Source organism: Podarcis vaucheri, assembly GCF_965113315.1.
Source record: "Podarcis vaucheri genome assembly, chromosome: 1".
In the NCBI taxonomy this organism is placed as follows: domain Eukaryota; kingdom Metazoa; phylum Chordata; class Lepidosauria; order Squamata; family Lacertidae; genus Podarcis; species Podarcis vaucheri.
In genome coordinates, this window is record NC_138759.1 from 39,748,054 (window position 1) to 39,768,965 (window position 20,912).

General features: G+C 43.2%; 2 long non-coding RNA genes across 2 annotated transcripts in view; one reads left to right on the forward strand and one right to left on the reverse strand.

Annotated features, from left to right (window-relative positions):
- Positions 1 to 20,912, reverse strand: part of LOC309542848 — a 680,556-nt gene that overhangs the window by 287,374 nt on the left and 372,270 nt on the right. The window lies entirely within an intron of this gene.
- The window catches only part of LOC309542857, a 320,404-nt gene continuing 315,168 nt past the window's right edge, over positions 15,677 to 20,912 (forward strand). Inside the window, exon 1 of the long non-coding RNA XR_014224471.1 lies at positions 15,677 to 15,968. This is a non-coding gene — a long non-coding RNA (uncharacterized lncRNA). The remainder of the gene's footprint in view (positions 15,969 to 20,912) is intronic.

Consider the following 20,912-nt stretch of genomic DNA (forward strand, 5'->3'; position numbering starts at 1 on the left):
CACTTTGGTTTGATTTAGATTTATACATTTTTGCCAACTGCACTTTGAGCAATTCAAAGAAAAATCATAGATTATATAAATGCAATACAAAAGTTGAAGTATACTTTTAAATAATGTGAAGACACCTAGGAATGTATAATTAATGTGGAAAATATCCAGGAAACTGAATCCTATGCATGCTTACTTGGAAGTATGTTTCAGTGTGTTTTTCAGTAGGTTTACTCCATAGTAAGTGTGCAAAGGATTCAAGAGTTCATTAACTGACATTGGACAAACAGCTATTATTTTCTATTTTTTGGTAAGTTTGGAAATCAATTTTATGTTGTATCTAAGAGCCCTTGATTCAGGCTCATTGCTTTCAATAATGGTTTGCAGAATTAGTTAACATTACTATCCCTCCTAAAAAACAAGTTTATTAGAAATTCCATAAACTCCAAAAGAGGAAGAATTCAATTTGGCAGAGCAATACCATTTGGGACACATTTTAAATATAGTGGGAATAATGAAGTTGTTTAATATGCATATAGGGGGGAAAATAGTATCTGGCTTCACTTTGGAAAGCAATGGAATCTAACAAAAATAAAATACCTTTCACAAAACTGAGAAAAACTAAACTTGTCGGTAAGTCCTGGAAGAACTGTTCTCTGCCTTGCAGGCCTTTTCCCACCTGGCTGGGGAAGATGGAGGGCTGACTGACTCCAGCTTCAAAAACTGAGGCTGCTAAACAGACTCTTGAACTGGAGAATTGTTCAGGGGTTTATTTTTGGATGGGGGAGTTGTTGCTTTTATTTATATATTTTTTGTACCTTTATTTTTATATATTATGATTGAAGATGGAAATTGTTCAGTTTGGTTGTGTGCTGTTTGGTGTGTTCTATTTATTCTTTAGGACTATTTTTTGTTGTATTTGTAAGTATTTTGCAAAAAATAATAATCTTGCAAGCTGCCTTGAGCAGGGTTTTGACTATGGCAATGCGACATAGAAATAAAATGGTGTGTGATGTGTGTATGTACGCAAAAATGTTATCAGAAATTCCACGGAGAAAAGGGAAAGGAACTGCGATTGTAGAAAATCTAGAATTAAGAGTATAAATTAAGTTCATTTCAACAAGGAAAAAAAGCAGAAAGGGGAATAAAATTAGAAAATCAATCATTTTAGTTACTTGCTTGCCTGATTACACTACAATCCTATACAGATCTACTCATGTATATTAAAATGGGGCTTACTCTCACATAAGTAGGTATAGGATTGCAGCCTCACAGTGCAATCCTATAAATGTCTACTCAGAATTAAGTCCCATTGATTTCCCAGTGTATAGATGGTTACAGCTGGACAGAGCAGCCTCACCTACAACCTCGCCTACAAGGGCAGGAATATGTGGGTGGAGGCACCACTCTACCCAAAGCAGAGGCCATATCTAGAGGAGACGGGGGCTTCCTACTCACCCCTCTGAGTGATCCCCGCTCATTGCTTTCAATGAGATGAAATTATGGTACACAAACTGAAGAGCTGGCATAGTTTGCAGACATTGTGGGGTCATGTCTAGGGGATATGTGGAGGTTGGGATCCTAATATTGTACTAATAATTTCAAAATATTTCAGAGTGGTGTTTATTGGGGGGGGGCACATTAATACAAGTTTTAAAGTTTCTATAAAATGGAAATCCTTAATGAAAAGCTAAGAAAAAATAGAGGTAATAAAAGCCTTAATGAAAACCAAGAAAAAATGGAAGTAATAAGCAAAGAAAAAACATAACTGTTCTATGCATATGATGAGCTAGGGGCTGTGAACCTGCTGGCATGGCTTGCCAACCCTGCCTACCTGCCAAGCCCTGCCTCTCCACCTTGCTCCAGAGATTTCCCTTCCCCCTCCCTTTGCACATCGCCCCAAAACCTTTCCCCCTCCCCTTTACACCTCACCCCAAACCATTGAAAAGCCCACCTTGCAATGAACCTTTCCAGCCCACCCACTTGCCTCCATCCTAGTTCCCCCTCCTTACTTGCCCACCCACCCACACATCCAAACTCATCCAAACTGGGCCAGTTTATATTTGAAATGGGTTGTTCCAAGTATTTTAACCTGTGTAAGAGGAGGTGCCTTTGAGATGGGAAAGCTCTCTTTTTCAATGATAGAGCAAGGGTACTTTAGCTTTAGGCTATTCAGGTCAAGCCAGGGGCCACAGATGAAGATATACTAATGTACGTTCAGGAACATTTAAATCCATTGGTTTAACTCTGAGTTGGATTGTAGCCGGGGTGTCAGATTACACGGCATGCATTCAAACTCGGAGACTACAGTCTTTCCAGTAAAGCATTCCAAACAGAAGTACATTACCTACATTGGGTCCCAGTACGTTTCTGAGCACAATTCGAAGTGAAGGTACTCACCTTCAAAGTCCTAAATGGCCTTGGACCTGTGTATCTTAAGAAGTGTCTCTACCCCCATCATTCAGCCCGGACACTGAGATCCAGCTCCTGGGGCCTTCTGGTGGTTCCCTCACTACGAGATGTGAAGCTACAGGGAACCAGGCAGAGGGCTTTCTCAATAGTGATGCCCACTCTGTTGAACGCTTTCCCATCAGATGACAAGGAGAGAAAGGTTACTGTATAACCTTTAGAAGATATCTGAAGGCAGCCCTGTATAGGGAAGCCTTTTAATGTGTAATGTTCTGTTAAGCTATTATGTTGGAAGCCGCCAAGAGTGGCTGGGGCAAGCCATTTAGATGGGCAGGGTACAAATAATAAAATTATCATTGTTGTTATTGTTAGTATTCCCATGGTACAGATAACTCCAGTTATCCCTGGGACATCTGTCAACATGCTGTGTGTGCCCCATTGATCAACACGTGTGTGTGTGTGTGTGTGTGTGTGTGTGTGTGTGTGTGTGTGTATTTGGACACGGCCCTACCATCAGGCAAAAAAGAGGCACCTGCCTCAGCAGCTGGTTTTTGATGTCATGAAAGAGCAAAAATGGTTAATTATTCAGTTTATTGTTTTTGTATTTGTACTGCCAGGGAGGAGGATGTGCATTTCGGGGATATTCTGCCTCTGTTGCCAAAATAATTTGGACACAATGCCCCTTGACTTCGGGAGTGGTGGGAGGAGCTGCCAGTGGGAGGGGCGGGCAAAGGAACACCTGGACCTGTGGCAGTGGTGTTCCCAAAAGGGAAACGAGGAGTCAGTGGGGAGGTAGGCACTGTCTATTCTCTCTCCACCAGTTGCTCCCAGTGGTGCTCCCAGTGCTGCTCTGCCTCAGGCAGGAAAATATTTTAGGCCAGCCCCATGTCTATAAAAAAAAATGCACTGGAATGCTAAGTTTTTCAGTGGGGATGCCGTGAGTTCGTAGGAATCTAGGAACCAACTGTATGGCAGCAACAAACAAGTATTCTGTTTGTCTGATGTAAGCAAGCCCACTCCCCCCCCCTTTTTAGTAAACTCTGTCAAATGTATTTAACACTACCTAAAGGGGATACAAGAGCAATGCCTATAATTAAATACAAGTTGTGTAATTAAAACTTGAAAAAGGAAAACATAGTGATGAGGAAATGCCACGTAAATGCATATTTATCATTATATTAAATTAATCCCATATGTATGGTTAGGAAATGCTGATTTATTTGTTTGTTTGTTTATTTACTCTCACTGTGTGTTCAAACCAGGCGTCTGATTTTGATTTTCCATGGTGTTGCTGCTGGGCTGCCTACTTGTAGGATACAGGATTCACCATGTTTGAGACTTGATGGTTCCTTTTGGTAGGTGGTAATGCCCTGTGCGCCATTTCTTGAGGCTCCAAGGGAGCAAGCCAGAAGCAAACCAGCTACTGATGTTCAAGAGAGGCAAGAGTTTAGAGAATACGAAGGATCATCTGGTGAGGAGATTTCAGCCTCATTTGAAAAAATGCTGGCGCTTTGTCTTCCGCCTAATCCTCTTTTTGTTGAGGTGCTGGATGATGCAGAAGCTGGAGAGTCTTTGGGCTGCGGTGACATTTGACTAATTGTCCCCTGTCTTTCGGATGCTCAAGGCAGGCTTGCACAGAGCATCTGTCACTGATCCCGCCTCCCTTTGAACTCATTGCTGGATGGCAAGATTGTCAATATGTTGTTAAATAACCTGAACTGAGCTTCAGATGTACTATCCAAATTCAGTATTGGGGAAAGTGGGACTGCCAAGCGCAGAAGGTTTGTGAACACTCCGACATCTTTTCCTTGAAGCCAACAGAGAAATGAAGGTGGCAACACAGTAACTTTTCTCTTCTTGGCTGCTTCAGAGGCACGGTGTGTCCTTGGATCTCCCCCCAGGTTGTTGGGGGGCGTTTTTGTTTCTGGAGAGTCAGAGTATGAAGAATGGGCAAAGCCAACCACATGTCCTTGAGGAGCAGAGCCAGAGGGAAAGAGGAGCCAGGTTTCAAGAAGATTTGGGAGCAGGATGGGGGAGAAAATTGGCATCCATTTATCCTTGTCTTCCAGTGAGCTCTTGCCTCAGACTCACTGCATGTATTGCATGGCTACTGGGCTGAATTCAGAAAGCCAGAATAAAGCACTTCCATCAGGTCAATCTGTATAATGTGAAATAAATGTGCAGTAAAATCAATATCTCCCATGGGTTGTTTTATGGGGATGTACTTAAAACCAAGCAAAGCATCTGTTTGGAAATAAATATGGCTTGTGAGATACTGTGACAAATCCTGTCGTTAGAGGAACACAACTCGGGCTTTTTCTATGTGCAACGATATTTTCACACAGAAGAGCAATGGATCGTGCATTTTTGTGCTCCAAAGTAGTCTAATAATCCCTGGCAGGGTGGAGGTTGCTGTATCATGTGATTCTTCTTAGAGCATAGCTCAGTTCCTTATCAATGGGTGGTGCTGAGAAAAAAAGTGGTGACAGGTTCTGAAGGCACCAAATTATCCTCTCCATGGAGCTCCACCTCAGATTCTGAGAAAATGCTTTTCTTCTTTGGCGATTGCTCATAGCCGAATAAGATTGTTAACAGTTTGTCCGTAGGTGACTTTGGAGGTCAATTCTGGATCCACACATCCTTCCACAGCGGTGACATAGGTTTCTGGGTGGGAGTTGATCATGGTAAGGACTTGCCAACGTGCCTTTCTCTTAGCTCGTTTCTCCCTTTCGTCTTACTTCCTACTAATTCACCATGCTATTTTCAGTGTGGCTCATTCAACATCCCAAATTTACTGTCACTTTTTAGCTATTTAAGAACATAAGAGTCCTGATGAATCGTTCCCAGGACCATATATCCCAGAATTATGTGTCTAACAGCAGCTGGCCAGATGTATCTTGAGTGAACCCAAGCAGGTACTAACAGGGGTGGCATTCAATGCTTGCTTGTCCCCTGTACCTCACATTTAGAGGTATATTTTCCCTATATGTGGAGGTTCCATTAAGCTATCATCATAGATAGCATATTCTAAAAGAAAATCACGTCTTCCTGTGCCTATGTTTACGTAGCCAGAAATGCACCAGAAACGCACGTAGAAGTGTAAGCACTGACCCAGGTGAGTGTGAGGGTTTACCAGGGTTCTACAGATGTAAGCAGGAACAGAATTCAAGGCCACAAAAAGTGAAAAGGTGCACTTCAATTTTATTAAGCACAAAGGAAAGGAAAGTGCCACAGGGCACGGATCGCAATTCAGTTCAATTGCCATGAGACATCAGTCATAATTCCAGTGCCAGAAGGTTTCAGCTACAACAGGGGGTATAATTACCATTCAGAGATGGCTCACTGCAACCAAACATCCCTTCAGCAAAGGAGAGTGGCCACTACTCTAATCTCCAGGTGGAAGTGAGTCATGAGCCATTTCCAGTCAGTCCTAGACAAGGCTTCAACAATAGAATAAACAGGTTGTTCTGCAGCAAGATTGTATCAAGACCTTGTCTTGCATTGTTTCTTTAGCTTCTACCTATGGTGCGACACCTGCATACAATGTCTTTGCAAGTGTGGAAGAGGAAGTCTCCCTAAAACAGGCGCCTTTGGGTGTGTGGATATTGCAGACCCACAACTGCCATCAGCCCTAGCAAGTACAGCCAATCACCAGGGACGATGAGAGGTGCAGTTCAGCATCATTGGGAGGGCCAACTGTTCCCTACACCGTCTGTGAAAGAGGAAATGAAGGTTTTGACTGATCACCCAGTATGAACATTCCAATAGACCAGTTAGATCTTTCATCCCACACGCATTGTACCCCCCCTCTAAATACTGTTAGCTCTACACAGCTTTTCTTAACAGCTGTCAACATTTGGATCCATTAAGCTGCATATTGCTCCTGCCCCTATATTTTTGCATCCTTCTAGCATAAGGATAAAGCTTTCCACAGATTCAGGGCTAAAAACTTTGTTACTGTCATGACAGCCTTTCTCAGGTCACAATCTCTGCTTCTGTCAGGCCAACCACTCCAGGCCTTCAGTAGAGAGATGTACTGGCAAACTCTGAGGAACCCTGGTGTTTGCAGAATACCAAATTATCTGCAGGAAGTAAAACCCAAGGTAGAAAAGAAGAAGAAAGAAACCCATTTCGAAACAGCCCCATAATAACGAAATGGATAGGTTTCTTCCTGGTTCATGCTGAGAAGCTATTTTAAAATGTCCTCAGGGTCAAAACAGAGAGCTGCCCCTAAACATCAATAGAGAAATCAAATGATTTGACAAAGCTGAAACTGGGCACATGTGTTTTCAACACATACACCAAAAATTTGAGAGTAAATTCCATTGAAACATAATGGGACTTACTTCTGGATAGACGTGAATAGGATTCTTTTGTACATATACAATCCTGTTTATTCAGAAGCAAGTCTCACTATTGGGCCTTGGAGCCCAAGGTAGCTATAGACAATTACCTGGGTGTAAACACTTTTGGCCACAACTTACTTCTGAGTAAACATATATAGACTTCTGCTGTATTTGCTCTTTTGCCAAGAGATTTCTGCACCTATAGTTTCATCTTTAGCTTTTGCTGCAACGATCAAGCACAATACTTGATTAAAGAAAAGAAAAAGTTGCAGAGACCACATTCTATTTTAGTTAGGGCGATATTATTTCTCCTGAACAAACCCTGACAAAGTTTGCCCATTTTGTCAGGCTCGTAGGTGACTTTTGGTCACCGGCTGAATAAAACATTATAAATAATTCACTCCTGAAGCTGATCAGTCACTCATAAACAACTCAGGTTGTACTGCCAGAGTTTATTATCTTGGCAGAACTCTTAGTGTAAGTTATGACTTTATGTTGAGTTGGCCTATATGGCATTTAGATTTAAGTTTTCCAGACTGAATTATTTACAAAGCTCGCAGCCTGGTCTCTGCATCCTATTCTATCCTATTCTGTTTAATCTCTCTGTGTCCATCTCCCCACATTTGCAGTAAAGTGTCAGTACACTTACTGGATTTAAATGTGATATTGACTCTAATCAAATTTACATGAACAAAATACAGGTGGTGGACTCTCTGTGTGGTCACCATGCACGCAAATGGACCCTGGCAGTCTATGTGTGTCTACCCAGAAGGGAGCCCCATTAAATTCCATGGGGCTTACACCAGGGAAAATGTGACTAGGATTGCAGCCTAAGTTGGGTATACTGTGCTGACATTTGCCTTTACATCCCAGAAGTGAGTCAGCCTTCAACTTCATCACCACTGCAACCAGCTATCTTCTATTTGCATGCCACAGAGAAATTCTAGGATGTTTTCAACAGGAGTATTGATTCCTTTTCTCAGTGGATCAAATGTGTTTCAGATATAGGCCCACTGGAATCAATAGTCTAGGCTCAGGAGGCACCTAGGACAAACTTCATCCAGACTTTAAAATATCAACCTTGAGAAATATCCAACTTAATTTAAGTAGGTGAAAGGGAAACACAAATTGATGCTGCAACCTCGATACACTTGGGAGTTAATACCATTAAATTCAGTGAAATATATACAGGTATAGGAACTATGAGGACTGGGTGGGGTGGACAGGGGGAAGCCAGGGATTCTTCTTCATGTCAGATTTTAATCCAAGCTGAAAAGGGAATCTGGAGGCTTGTAAAGCTCATCTCTCCATTGATGTGAACTTTTTATAGGCCACTAAACTTCATTTCTGAGCTCAGAACTTCACTAGCATTCCTAAGAAATACACTTTCCTCTGCAAGACAACCAGCTCATGTGTGAATTGTCATGAAAGGTTGCTGCAGGTCAGTATAGACTGCACTAAACTACATGGACCAATGTTCTGACTTTGTGTTCTGACTGTGTTTTGGGATCTTGGATCACGTTTTCTGGAAATGTACTTCTAGCAGTCACGTACCATGTATCACAGTTAAGAAATACTTTAAATTTCATATCTGTGGTACATTCTTTAGTTTCATCAAATGCCCTCTGGAAGTGTTGCATTTATTATTTTGTTTTAAAACTTTAGACTAAGGACATATCAAGCTGAAACAGCTCTTCAGATTTATCACCTTGAGGGGCAGAGTGGGGGAGCCTGAGGAGTGACTAACTGAACCTTTCATTCCAATTTTGTTTCTGCAACGTTGATTGGTATTTTATAGATGGGCCTCTTGAATCATGGGGGCTGGAAGGTCAAGAGCAGGGTCTATATGAGGATTTGTGACTGGCTCGGAATTTCAAAAAGAGCAAGATGCTATGGGACTCAAATCCTTCGACTGAAGGTGCGGAGAATATCTTGCCATGCAAATTTAGGGTCAAGCAGAGGCAAAAGGTGGTTGTTTGGCAAAGCCTTTCTACAAATATATATATATATATATATATATATATATATATATATATATATATATGCAGGTTTTGGTGTCTTCGGGTGTCTTCCCGTGTAAGAGTCGGGGTGTCTGGGCGACGTTTCGACGAGGTCTCACTCGTCATCTTCAGGCTGGTGCTTTCGGCTTCTTGTTCAGTAACAAGAAGCCGAAAGCACCAGCCTGAAGATGACGAGTGAGACCTCGTCGAAACGTCGCCCAGACACCCCGACTCTTACACGGGAAGACACCCGAAGACACCAAAACCTGCATTCCTGTACCCGTGAAAATCTACGAAAGCATATATATATATATATATATATATATGGTGGCCTGCAAAAAAGGGGGGAGAGCAAATTCAGGACTTGATGCATTCCATGGAAACAGAATGCACTGTGCCTTTTTACCACATGCTGACATGGGTGGGAGTCTTCACAGCCTTCACACTAAAACGGCACTTGCCCGAAGCTCAGAAGGTCATGTGAATCAAATTTAAAGACTGCTGCATTGCCTGTTTTCCCCCAAGTGTCTTACGATAACGTTGGGTCCAGCTGAAACAAGCCCTTCACCCCTGAGCAGTTTCCATTACCCTTATTGCTCCCCATTTCATGTAAGGCTGCTTCTGGAGCTTCATATCACAGCTCATTCTGCTCACACAGGTCTTTTTTCTTCTCTTTCCTCCCTAGCTTGTGGTTGAGAAGTTGAAGGGGGGGGAGGGAAGAAGAGAGGTTGTCAAAGAACACAAAAGAAAGGTTTTTGTAAATTCCCTATCTCTTTGCTGCTGCAGTAGCCTGATTCACGTGACTGGACTGGATTGCTGCAATTCACTTTGTGTGGGCCTTCCCTTGGGCCTAGCCTGGAAACTGCAGCTGGTGCAGAGTGCAGCACGCTAGGTTGTTAACTGGGGCATCCCCTCAACACTATATAACACTCAGGGAGCTGCATGCCTCCAGGTACGGCTCAAGACTTTGTTTTTAGCATTTAAAGCCCAAAACAACTTGGTTGCCTAAGGGGCTGCCTCATCCTATGTATCCTTGTCAGGCAACTGTGCTCCTCAGATGGGGCACTGCTAAGAGAACCACATGATCCAGAGGTGTTCCTGGCATGCACTAGAGCTTTTAGCGATTCAGCTCCATACCCTCCAACACTTTGAAGCCAAAATCCAGGATGCTATATTCCCAGGCACCATCTCCCCCACCCCCCTTTTTTTTAGTGTGCGTGTGTGAGCACAGGCGCCATTTTGGTTGCTGTAATCACGTGTGATTTGGTGCCGCCGTTCCCACCACAAAAAGCGCTTTTGGGGGCATGGCATGAGAACACAGTCCTGATTCACTGAATGCACAATAAAAATATGGTGTGGATCTGCCCAGAGTGTCGGAATAGATGGAAGGGAAACACTCCCTTAGCAGCTTCCTAAGGACAGACTTGTATAAGCACAAGAAGAGCCTAACAAAGCATATTGCTTTGCAAGCATAGCCAGGATCGGACCAGGGGGAGGCAGGATGGGTGGCTGGCATGGTGTGGATCAGGCATCCCCAAACTCGGCCCTCCAGATGTTTTGGGACTACAAGTTCTATCATCCCTAGCTAACAGGACCAGTGGTGAGGGATGATGGGAATTGTAGTCTCAAAACATCTGGAGGGCTGAGTTTGGGGGTGCCTGGTTTGGATGATGGGTAAGCAATGAGTAGTAGTAGTTTTGATGGTATGAGCTATTGTCATTGTCAGGGAACTGACATCGGAGCGAGAGGCAAAGGGGAGGCTCCCAGATGATGCTGGCGAAGGACCCAGCAGCAGGGGGAGAAACAGCTCCGTAGAGGGGGAAGCCAATCAGCGCAACACCAGGGATAAAGGGGGGCAGACGGGGGAATTGGAGAGAGGGCTCCAGGACTCTTCACTGGACATCAGTGAGGAGAGCCCAGGTCCTCCGCTACCCATGCCTTCCCTGTGCAGAAGACTCCCGCGCAGTGAGAGGAGGAGAAGACTGGGTGTCAAACAACTTTTATGTTGAAAGCGGTTCAAGAAATGCCCACTGATGGATTCTGCCAGTGACTGAGGCAGCCACGATGAGAAGGGGCTGTGCAGTCAGAAAGGTTTAACAAGGCAAATTAACCGAGAAAGGCACCAGTTTACGCACGAGTAACTCATACCTATTACAGTCATGTAGCACAGTGCAAAGTGAAAATGCTTTTGGTGCTTAGCTTCAGCTCACCAAGAACTACACACATCGACACAAACAATCCTGGTTAACTGGGCCTAAGAACCTTGTTTAGGTGAGCAGGTGAGCATCTGCATACAAACACGTGCAGCACAGGTTGCCATGTTGCTGCATGTTCAAGTTGGACTCCTTCATCCTTCCAGATGAAAGAAAAACACAATACCGGGCTTTTCCTTTCTCAGTGAATTCAAAAAATAAAAATTTAAAAAATGACAAGATTTTATAGCTGTATTTGACATCTGCACAGCGCAGCTATGCTATAAATCTCCCACTGTATTCTAGCCCGGCGGGGAGATTTCTCTGCATTTTTAACATGTTGCAGTCATTGTATGGGAAACAGAGAGTGGGAGAGGGAGGGAGGGAGCTCATAACCATTTGTGAAGAAGACCAGCCCGATCAATAGCATTGAATTATCCTCTCAATGAGCTTTTGTCACCCTTTTCTTTTTCTTTTCCCAGCAAATAATTTGATGAAGCTCCTTAGTGTTGTCCGTTAATCTCTGCTTACAGCCTCAAAGATCTGAAAATCAACTAAGACCAGCTAATTTCAGCCACGCAAAGTGAGGGGGGGGGGAGAAATAACAACGAATGCAGCAATGGCCAACTCTAAGCTGACAGGGTGTGCATCAGGAGAAGCAGATGGGTTTCTGGGAGTAAAAGCCTCCACAGCGCTGCAAGGCGGAGATTTTCTTCTTCTTTTACCTGTAACTACTACTACATGATATATAACACCTTCTCTGTCTGCAAGACACATCCTCCAGCTGCCTGGTTACTGCTTGGCTCTAAAAAAAACCCTCTATCGTAAGAGATGTGCTATTTTCAACATGACATTTCTGATCTATTTGTCGAATGTGTCACGTGTTAGTTTCAATGTTGGCTGGATGAAGATCCATTAAGGAGAGAGTCCACAGTCCAGATGGAGAGAGGGATTTTTTTTTATTATTTTAAGGCTCTCTGGTGTCCTTTTATCTTCTCTTGTGCTTCTGTGAATATTTTGCTCTCTCTCCCCGCCCCACCCACTTCCCTTTGTGCTACAGTACTGGAGCGGAATGCTGATGAGATGTCTCTCCACTGCAACCTTAAGCAAACCATAACTTCTCATACCAGCCTAATGTTCTCCTTCTTTCGGTGAGCTGGTGTAACGGGAGGGTTTTTCTTTTTAAAAAAATGTAAGCGATGGTGAGCATCAATACACGAGACGTAGTTAAAGTGAATAGGTGATAAGACATGATTAGGATAATGCAAGGCCAAGTAGACTGACATTAAGGGATACTAAAAGCATTGCACAATATATCTGCCTTGAAGGAGCCTTAAAAGCTCTGGTAAAGGGGAGTGCTTTTCCATCACTTCTGCTTTCTATTTTGCAGCTGCCATGATGGGCTCTGTTTCCTCCTATAAACCAGGGGTGGGCAGACTTCAGGCTGCTTGGATCTATTTTGTATTTTGCTAGTTCTTCAAGGCACACTAAGTGGAGGCAAATATAAAATAGTGGCTCAGGCACAGGGACTGACATAAGAAAGCATAAACCCACCAAAACCTCCAAAGCCATAAAAATCAAACTTCATCAGTTCTAACAGCAGGGATGAATGGATATATCAACTTCTGTTTCTCTCTGCTTCCTTTTTTTCTAGTCTTAGGTTTAGTTTACCATATTTCTACATCACTTGTCAATTTTTGTCCTAGTGAAAATTCATCCGTATTTTAGTAGCATATTTTCCTGTGAAATTTTGCAAGTAAGCTTCACTACCAATAAGGCATTTGTGTGTTATTTTCACTAGTATATGCATTGTCGGGCACATTTTCCACGAATACATGCATTTCCCTGTTGGAGGCCTGCGCCGCAAAATTCAGAAGCACACCTAGCTTCCAATGAAACCAAACTGAATTTCTCCTCCATTCCTTGTTCAAAGGTTAGCTGTTCCTCCCCATATCCAGAATAAAATAAATCCTTGCTTCCCAAATTATGGCCTCTTCATTCTCCCAAATCAATCTTTTTTATCCACATAGCATGCAAGTTCTCTTATTACTATTCATGCAACTCCTTCCTTTTTCCCTGCTCCTTTTCCTGTGCACAGCTTTTCCTTTAGATTGTAAGCTTGTGGGCAGTAAATGTCCATTTTTATTCATCGATGTGCAGCTCCTTTAATATGTTTCTTAGACTCCCAATTCCATACCTACTAACTTGAGAGTGAGCCCAGTTGGGACCCAACGGGACATACTTCAGAAACAACGTGCACAGCATTATACTATTCATTTATATGCATGCATAATTTATACACGCATATAGATACCCTTTCGAGATTCAGTCCTTGCATCCAAGATCAAATGTTGGGGCACATGACCAGCTCTTCTCTTAAAGTCATGTCTGTCATGTTCTGTTATGGCTGAGCCGAGATCTCAACCCAACCAGAACAGCACAATGTTGCCAGACTTGGGACATCTACTGTGCCATGTACATTGCTGTAATATCACACAGCCTGCATACAAATAGGCAGAGAAAAGGCACAATGGGGAATCAGAATGGGACACATCGGAGCCATGCAACAGATATTGTGGCTATCACAGAGCCATGTGCATTTGTGTACATCTAGGCATCTGGTGTGCAGTAATAACCTCATTCACTGGAATTTCAGCAGAGAACCATTATACACATTCTGCAGAATCTGCTAGTAGTCTGAAGAGCTAGAGTTCTGAATTATAATATATCAGACTGGGGTTTAATATTTTTAATGCTCCCCTGTACGAAAAGCTCTCTGCATATATGCAACTCAGGGTGGGTTTATTTATTTATTTATTAAAATTATCTTTGCTGTTCCATTTTATTTCACAAAAATACTGAATATTTTTTTACAAAAAAATGATGCCCTCACCTGTGCAGGCTAACCTTCCACTACTTCAGTCTATTACTTCATCCTGCATAATGTATAAAATGGTTCTCAGGGAAAAACTATAAAAGGACATTCAACCAAGTTTTACTCAGTGTAGACTCATGGAAACTCATAAATAGGGCTATACTTAGGTTTATTCATTTCCACATGTGCACTCTTAGTACAATTTAGTTGAATACCACCCAAGTTCTTAGAAATCATAAAATCACATAACTGTAGAATTGGAAGGGACCATGAGGATCATCTAGTCCAACTTCCTGCAGGAATCTTTCACCCAACATGGGGCTTGAACCCACAACCCTGAGATTAAGAGTTTCATGCTCTACCACCTGAGCTGCGACCTAGATTGGGACCATTGGTAGAGGAGGCAACCTCCCCCCCCCCTGGACACATACACACATTGTTCACTTGATGTAAACCTAGTTAAACCATGGAACTTGCTTCCACAGGAGGCAGTGTTAGCCACCAACCTAGATGACTTTAAAAGAGGATTAGACAAATTCATGGAGGAGGGTGCTATCAATTGCTACTATCTGTCAAGCTTCGGGGAATTGGATCCCTCCTCTGGTGGCAGTAATTAAGCAGATGAAATGAAATGAGCGTTCTTACCAGATGAGTTCTTTAATAATCACAGCAAGAAACAAAGGCATAGCACGCTAAGAAATGATGCTGCTCCCAATAAAGGTTTACCCCCTCTGTCCCCATCAATCTATGTCACTCCTACGTTGGGTAATCTGAGCTTGTTGCCGTTGCACTTTCTGTTCTAACACATTCCAAGCCCTTATAGTTTTAGGTGAAGGGGGGTCAGGAATGCTGTCCAAGGACACTGAATCTGCCAGCTGTCTCTCTTGGTGTTTTCTCTTCTAGCTGTTCCTCACCCAGTATTCCCCAGCTTTTCCCCTTTGGACTATGCCCTTCTGCAAACCACTGTTCTAAATCAATACTGTCCTCCTGCCCTTAGGAAGGTTCAGGAGAAGGGGGTGGGCTACCACCATTACTCCTCAGTCCAGTTCCTGACACTAGCCATGATGGCTGTTGTCTGCCTCCAACGATGGCAGGCAGCAATGCTTCTGAATACCAGTTACTGGAAACCACAAGAGGAAAGAGCGCTCTTGAGCTCATGTCCTGCTTGCAGGTGCTCCACAGGCACACAGATGGCCACTGTGAGAACAAGATGCTGGATCGCGTGGGCCATGGGCCTGATCCAGCAGGCTCTTGTTGTGTTCTTATGTGGGAGAGAGGCAGAGCTCTGCTTCTGAGCAATTTGGGTGCTTCTTCTCCTGCTGCTCAGTCATATGTCAGCTTTCGAAGCCATCCCCCAACCCCAAAACCACTCCCACACCTCTCCAGAAAAAGCAGGGAGTAGGGTAAGATATGCCGTTGTGGTTAAAACACACATAACACATGCCAATGGCTTGAGAGCAGTACATGTGAAAAGGATCTAGGAGTCTTGGTTGACCACAAACCTGACATGAGCCAACAGTGTGACGCGGCAGCCAAAAAAGCCAATGCAATTCTGGGCTGCATCAATAGGAGTATAGCATCTAGATCAAGGGAAGTAATAGTGCCACTGTATTCTGCTCTGGTCAGACCTCACCTGGAGTACTGTGTCCAGTTCTGGGCACCACAGTTCAAGAAGGACACTGACAAACTGGAACGTGTCCAGAGGAGGGCAACCAAAATGGTCAAAGGCCTGGAAACGATGCCTTATGAGGAACGGCTAAGGGAGCTGGGCATGTTTAGCCTGGAGAAGAGGAGGTTAAGGGGTGATATGATAGCCATGTTCAAATATATAAAAGGATGTCACATAGAGGAGGGAGAAAGGTTGTTTTCTGCTGCTCCAGAGAAGCGGACATGGAGCAATGGATCCAAACTACAAGAAAGAAGATTCCACCTAAACATTAGGAAGAACTTCCTGACAGTAAGAGCTGTTCGACAGTGGAATTTGCTGCCAAGGAGTGTGGTGGAGTCTCCTACTTTGGAGGTCTTTAAGCAGAGGCTTGACAACCATATGTCAGGAGTGCTCTGATGGTGTTTCCTGCTTGGCAGGGGGTTGGACTCGATGGCCCTTGTGGTCTCTTCCAACTCTATGATTCTATGATTCTATGAAAACTGCTTGAAAGTTCCTAGTGAAGTTGCCTGTGTGAGTTCTTCATAGCATTTGGAGCCTTACCACCGTTCATATCTGTGGTCAGAATCATGCAAGTGAGAGAGACAAAGGACATGAGCCATGTTTAAGCCCCAGGGGTGAATAATGCAGTCACAAAATGATGCAGCTATGAAATGAACATGGGAACACGCCGTTTTGCATGTCTGGGGTCTGTGAATGCAGGACTCTTAAGATCTAGCCCTGTAGATGTTCATTTATTCAAACAAATGTGTTATTTACTTTCAAGAGAGGGAGAGAGAGGGAGATGATGGCTATTTAAATTTTCTGTCTGAAAGCATTGTGTAAAGTAAATCTCCCCTGACTTGTTACTGTCAGTTGCCAATCTCATTATTTTAAGCTCAGGCTGCTGGACTCATGCTGTGGCATGATGAGTGCTAGGAGAGATATTAGGAAAATAAAAGGAAGTGTACAAAAGTCAGCAGGAATCCCGACTCAAAAAGCGTTCAGAGAAGCTCCATCTGGTCTCTGTGACGGCAAGTCCAAGCCGCTCCAGCAGGTTTATAGCACCTCTTTGTGGCTGCATTATGAAAAGAATATTTTGGATCTTTTTCTTCCCTGCTTTGGGATCCACAATCCATCTTTGGAATCTTAACAAAGGGGAATGAATGTTCGTCTCCCTCCCAACTGAGCAATGATTTTTAAAATTTATCAATTAACAAGAACCATGTGTTGAATGTGGTTCAGTAAATTGAGAGATGGGGGGAAATGAAATATTCCACTGCAGGGAGTCTTTTCTTTTTGCTATGATTTGCTTGTTCGCTGAATGCACAAGGTTAATGGAATTAGTGAGCATATCTTTACAAGTCTTTTCCAGGAAGTAGTAAATGCTCCTGTTGAATTATCTGATCTTCACAGGCTGGTACCTTCCCATGCTTATCTGCACAACCACTGCAGTTATGGCAGAGGCAGAGGTGGTGCTGGCTGTGAGATGGGATTGACACACTGATTGTATGCGGCAGGAATGGCCAAGCGGCAGCTCTCAGCTACCCAGGCAAACAGCTGGTTCTAACCTGGACCTTCCAGCACTAAACAGACAACTCGACTGCTTCTATGCAGATGCAAAAGTCTCTAGGGCACAGGTGGGAAACATGCAGCCCTACAGAGGCTCCTATCCACCTTAGCTATCATTGGCAGCAGTCAGGAATGAAGGGAGTTGTAGTCCAGCAACATTATGGAGGGTCACAGGTTCCCCATCTCTGCTCTGGGGCTCTCCATTGAGTGCTGGGAGTGTTGGAGTATTGCTGACATATTGTCTCAGAAGCAGCATGCAGTTTCTTTCACCAGGAGGAGAAGGGACAATGTTATTTTTCAAGTAGGCAGGAGAGTGAAAAAGCACTCTGATCCTTGAATAGTCTGGCCAGAGAGGATCAAATCAGGCGACGTTATCCCTTATCCTGTAGCATGCCTACTTTAAAAGAAGAGTTTCTTTAATATCATGTACATCTGCCACACTGAGGGAGGCTCTTCCTCTTCCAAAAACCATTATTCTTGTTCTGTAGGCTAGTCTGATTCTTACTGTATTTCATGTATTAATATATATATATATATATATATATATATATATATATATATATATTACACACACACACACACACGTTCAGATTACACCCCCATCATTGCTCAAACAAATCCTGGCAAAAGGGGTCCAATCAAGGGACAAGGGATATGTTATGTACAGAAATAATATGTGCACTGCATAGCCCTGTCATACATAAAAATAGGAAATGGTGAAAAAAAATCCAACCTCAGCCATTCCTAACATGACAATTACTGTGGTCCAGAGCATGCACATCAAGCAAAATTATCCAAGAGAAATATCTGATAGTTCTATAATATCTATCATGTTGACCCAGTGTACAGCAACTGTGAAAAAGGTGAGTGCCATGCTAGATAGGGATCATTAAGAAAGGACCGAAAATAAAATTGCCAATATGGAAAAAGGCTCAGAAAGGGGCAATCAAAATGATCCACTCCCCATGAAGAAAGGTTACAACATTTGGGGCTTTTCAGTTCAGAAAAAAAGTCCAGAAAGAGGATGCACGATAGAGGTGTAAATGTGTCCATGGCACGTAGAAAGCAGACAGAGAAAAGTTCTTCTCCCTCTCTCATAGCACTGGAACTGAGGGTCATGCAGTAGAGCTGAATGTCGGAGGATTTAGGACAGACGGAAGAAAGTACTTCTTCACACAGCCTACAGATTTACTCACCTGAGAAGCAGTGTTGGCCACCAACTTTGGATGGCTTTAGATCTAGACAAAGTCTTAGAGGAGAAGGCTGTCAGGGACTACCAGCCACAATGACTATGTTGCATTGCCACTGTCACCTCTGAATGCTATTTGCTGGGACTCCCAGATGGGGAGCGTGCTCTTGGGCTCCATGAAGGCATCTCATGAGCCTCTGCTTGGCCATAATGAGAGCAAAGGGCTGGAATTGTTGAGACTTTGGCCTGATCCACCAGACATGTCTTATCATTGCTCTCATCCCCCAGCAGTTGTACTCTTAAAAAAAGAAAAGAGTAAAAGACCCCTGAACGGTTAATTCCAGTCAAAGGCGACTATGGGGTTGTGGTGCTCATCTCACTTTCAGGCTGAGGGAGCCAGTGTTTGTCCACAGACAGCTTTCCGAGTCATGCAGCCAGCATGACTAAACCACTGCTGGTGCAACAGAACACCGTGACAGAAGCCAGAATGCACGGAAATGCCATCTACCTTCCCACCGCACTGCACTGGCATGCTTTCAAACTGCTAGGTTGGCAGAAGCTGGGACAGAGCAACAGGAATTCACTCTGTTGCAGAGATTTGAACCGCCGACCTTCCAATCAGCAAGCTCAAGCGGCTCAGTGGTTTAGACCACAGCGCCACCTGCAGTTGTACTGTACCCTATTCTCTATCGTGCCTCCATGCGGCGAGGGAAAATGCATACAGTAGGTCTCGTAGAGTACTAATACTTGCGGCTCTCTTATGAATCCTTTACATTCCCATAGTACCAAGGCTATACCATGACTGCTACTATAAGTGTTACAAGTCACGATTCTGACATTTAACATTCTAAGACCTTATGCAGTTGCAAATTGGAGCCTGGGGTATATGACAAAGATGTGTTTTCAAACTACACTCAACATACTGCAGCACTAGAAGTTTATTTTAAAACAATTCATTTGAGACTCTCAGGCTTTCAGGGTTTTGTTTTGTTTTTTTAAAAAAAGAACAAGAAATTTCTTAGACCACATTGGGTAAAGTTAAATTGTTCCCTGTGTGACAGATAAAGACTTGGACTATTACAATAGAACAGTTGGACATGGGATATGAAGATTTTCATACCATGAGATTGGTGAAATTAAAGAAAAGTTTTAGCAATGGAGGGTAGTCCATCGAGACACTCCCCTACCAACCACAGCTGGCACCACCTGTCTGCCGTCTTTCTTGCTACAAGTCTCAGGGGTGGCGCTGCCTGACAGCCTCCTCCCTCTTAGTCTTAATGTGCCCCATTGTAGAGAAAGGGGCAGAAAGTGGAGGACAAAACCAGAATAATTTGGCTCTGCTCTAGCTCTGCCCAGTGTTATTTTTCTAGAAAAAGAGGTGCCAGAACTCACCATGAACACCTCCCTGGTTCTCTTAGAATGGCAACGGTGCCCACCTAAGAGGTGCAAGTACTGAGTTCCAGCTGAAAAAACAGCCCCTGGCTCCACCTGCTGTGGGTCTTCCTCCTTCCACCCTACCAGACCCAAAGGACATTAGCCATCAACGAGTCTTCATCTTGGGAAGAAATACTATGGGTCAGTGCCACGCCACGCCACCCCCACAACACACAAATAAAGTCCTTCTTCCAAATGCAAGACATTCTTACTGGAAATTCCTGTACATTGTGATTTAGATGAGCATTTATCACTCCCAAAGCTTAAAAGCCCTATAATTGCCTCCTAACCAGCATTTACATATAATGCTTTTGTTAGACCGAGGAGCCAATCTTGCCATTCCCCCTCTCTCCCCATTATTGCAGAGGCTACTCCACAAGGATTATAGCAAATGACAAATATGAAAAGATAAGAGATTTGGGTATTTATTCTAAAGCTTAAGTCAGCTTCCCTACACTTTGAAGTGTAAACCTCTTTTTGGATTTTCATCTAAATATCCAGACAATTTGTGCGGCAGTGACTTAGAAAGCAAAAGGTCTGCAAGATGACCAGGGAATCCAAAGAGTAGTTTTCTGCCCACTGGGAACTTTCCTAATGAAAAAGAATGAAAAAGAAGTCATCAGCTTATTACAGCCATTCTGAAAATTGATCATCGGGTAAGCACTTTTATTGGTATTTTTTTTTATTTGGAAACAATGGCCTTGACGTTGTGTTTTATATTTTTAGCTGTAACTGGGGCTGAAGCAATGGAGTCCAATTTTAATTCTCTTTGGCTGCCTGCTACAATGAGAGCAGAGGCACACGGCCAAATATTGTATCTTCTCTTCCCCACAGAATGTCCCTGTTGCCTGGTAATGGAGGTAGGCCTTAGAAGCTCAGAGATTGAGCAGTTATCTTGAGCCTGCCAAGGCCCCATCTTTCCCTCTGTTGAATGACTTTTCTTTTTCCTCAGCAATCTAAGGCTCAACTGCTGAAAGGCAGCTATTACAGGGCTGTAGCCAGAATGGCGCAGAGCAACAGAAAGACAGGTTTATGATACATTGGTGCAGTTTCATAACACTGTTTTCACAAGCTTGTTTTATTGTGTATTTTAATTGTGGGTGCTTATTTTAATGTTTTGATGAAATTGCTTTATTGTGCTTTTTAATTATGCTTGTTTATACATATTTTTGTAATTGTTTTTGCATTTGTAAACTGCTTAGAAGCCACCTTGCAATTAAGCAGCATATTAATTAATTAATTATAGAATTCAATAAGAAATT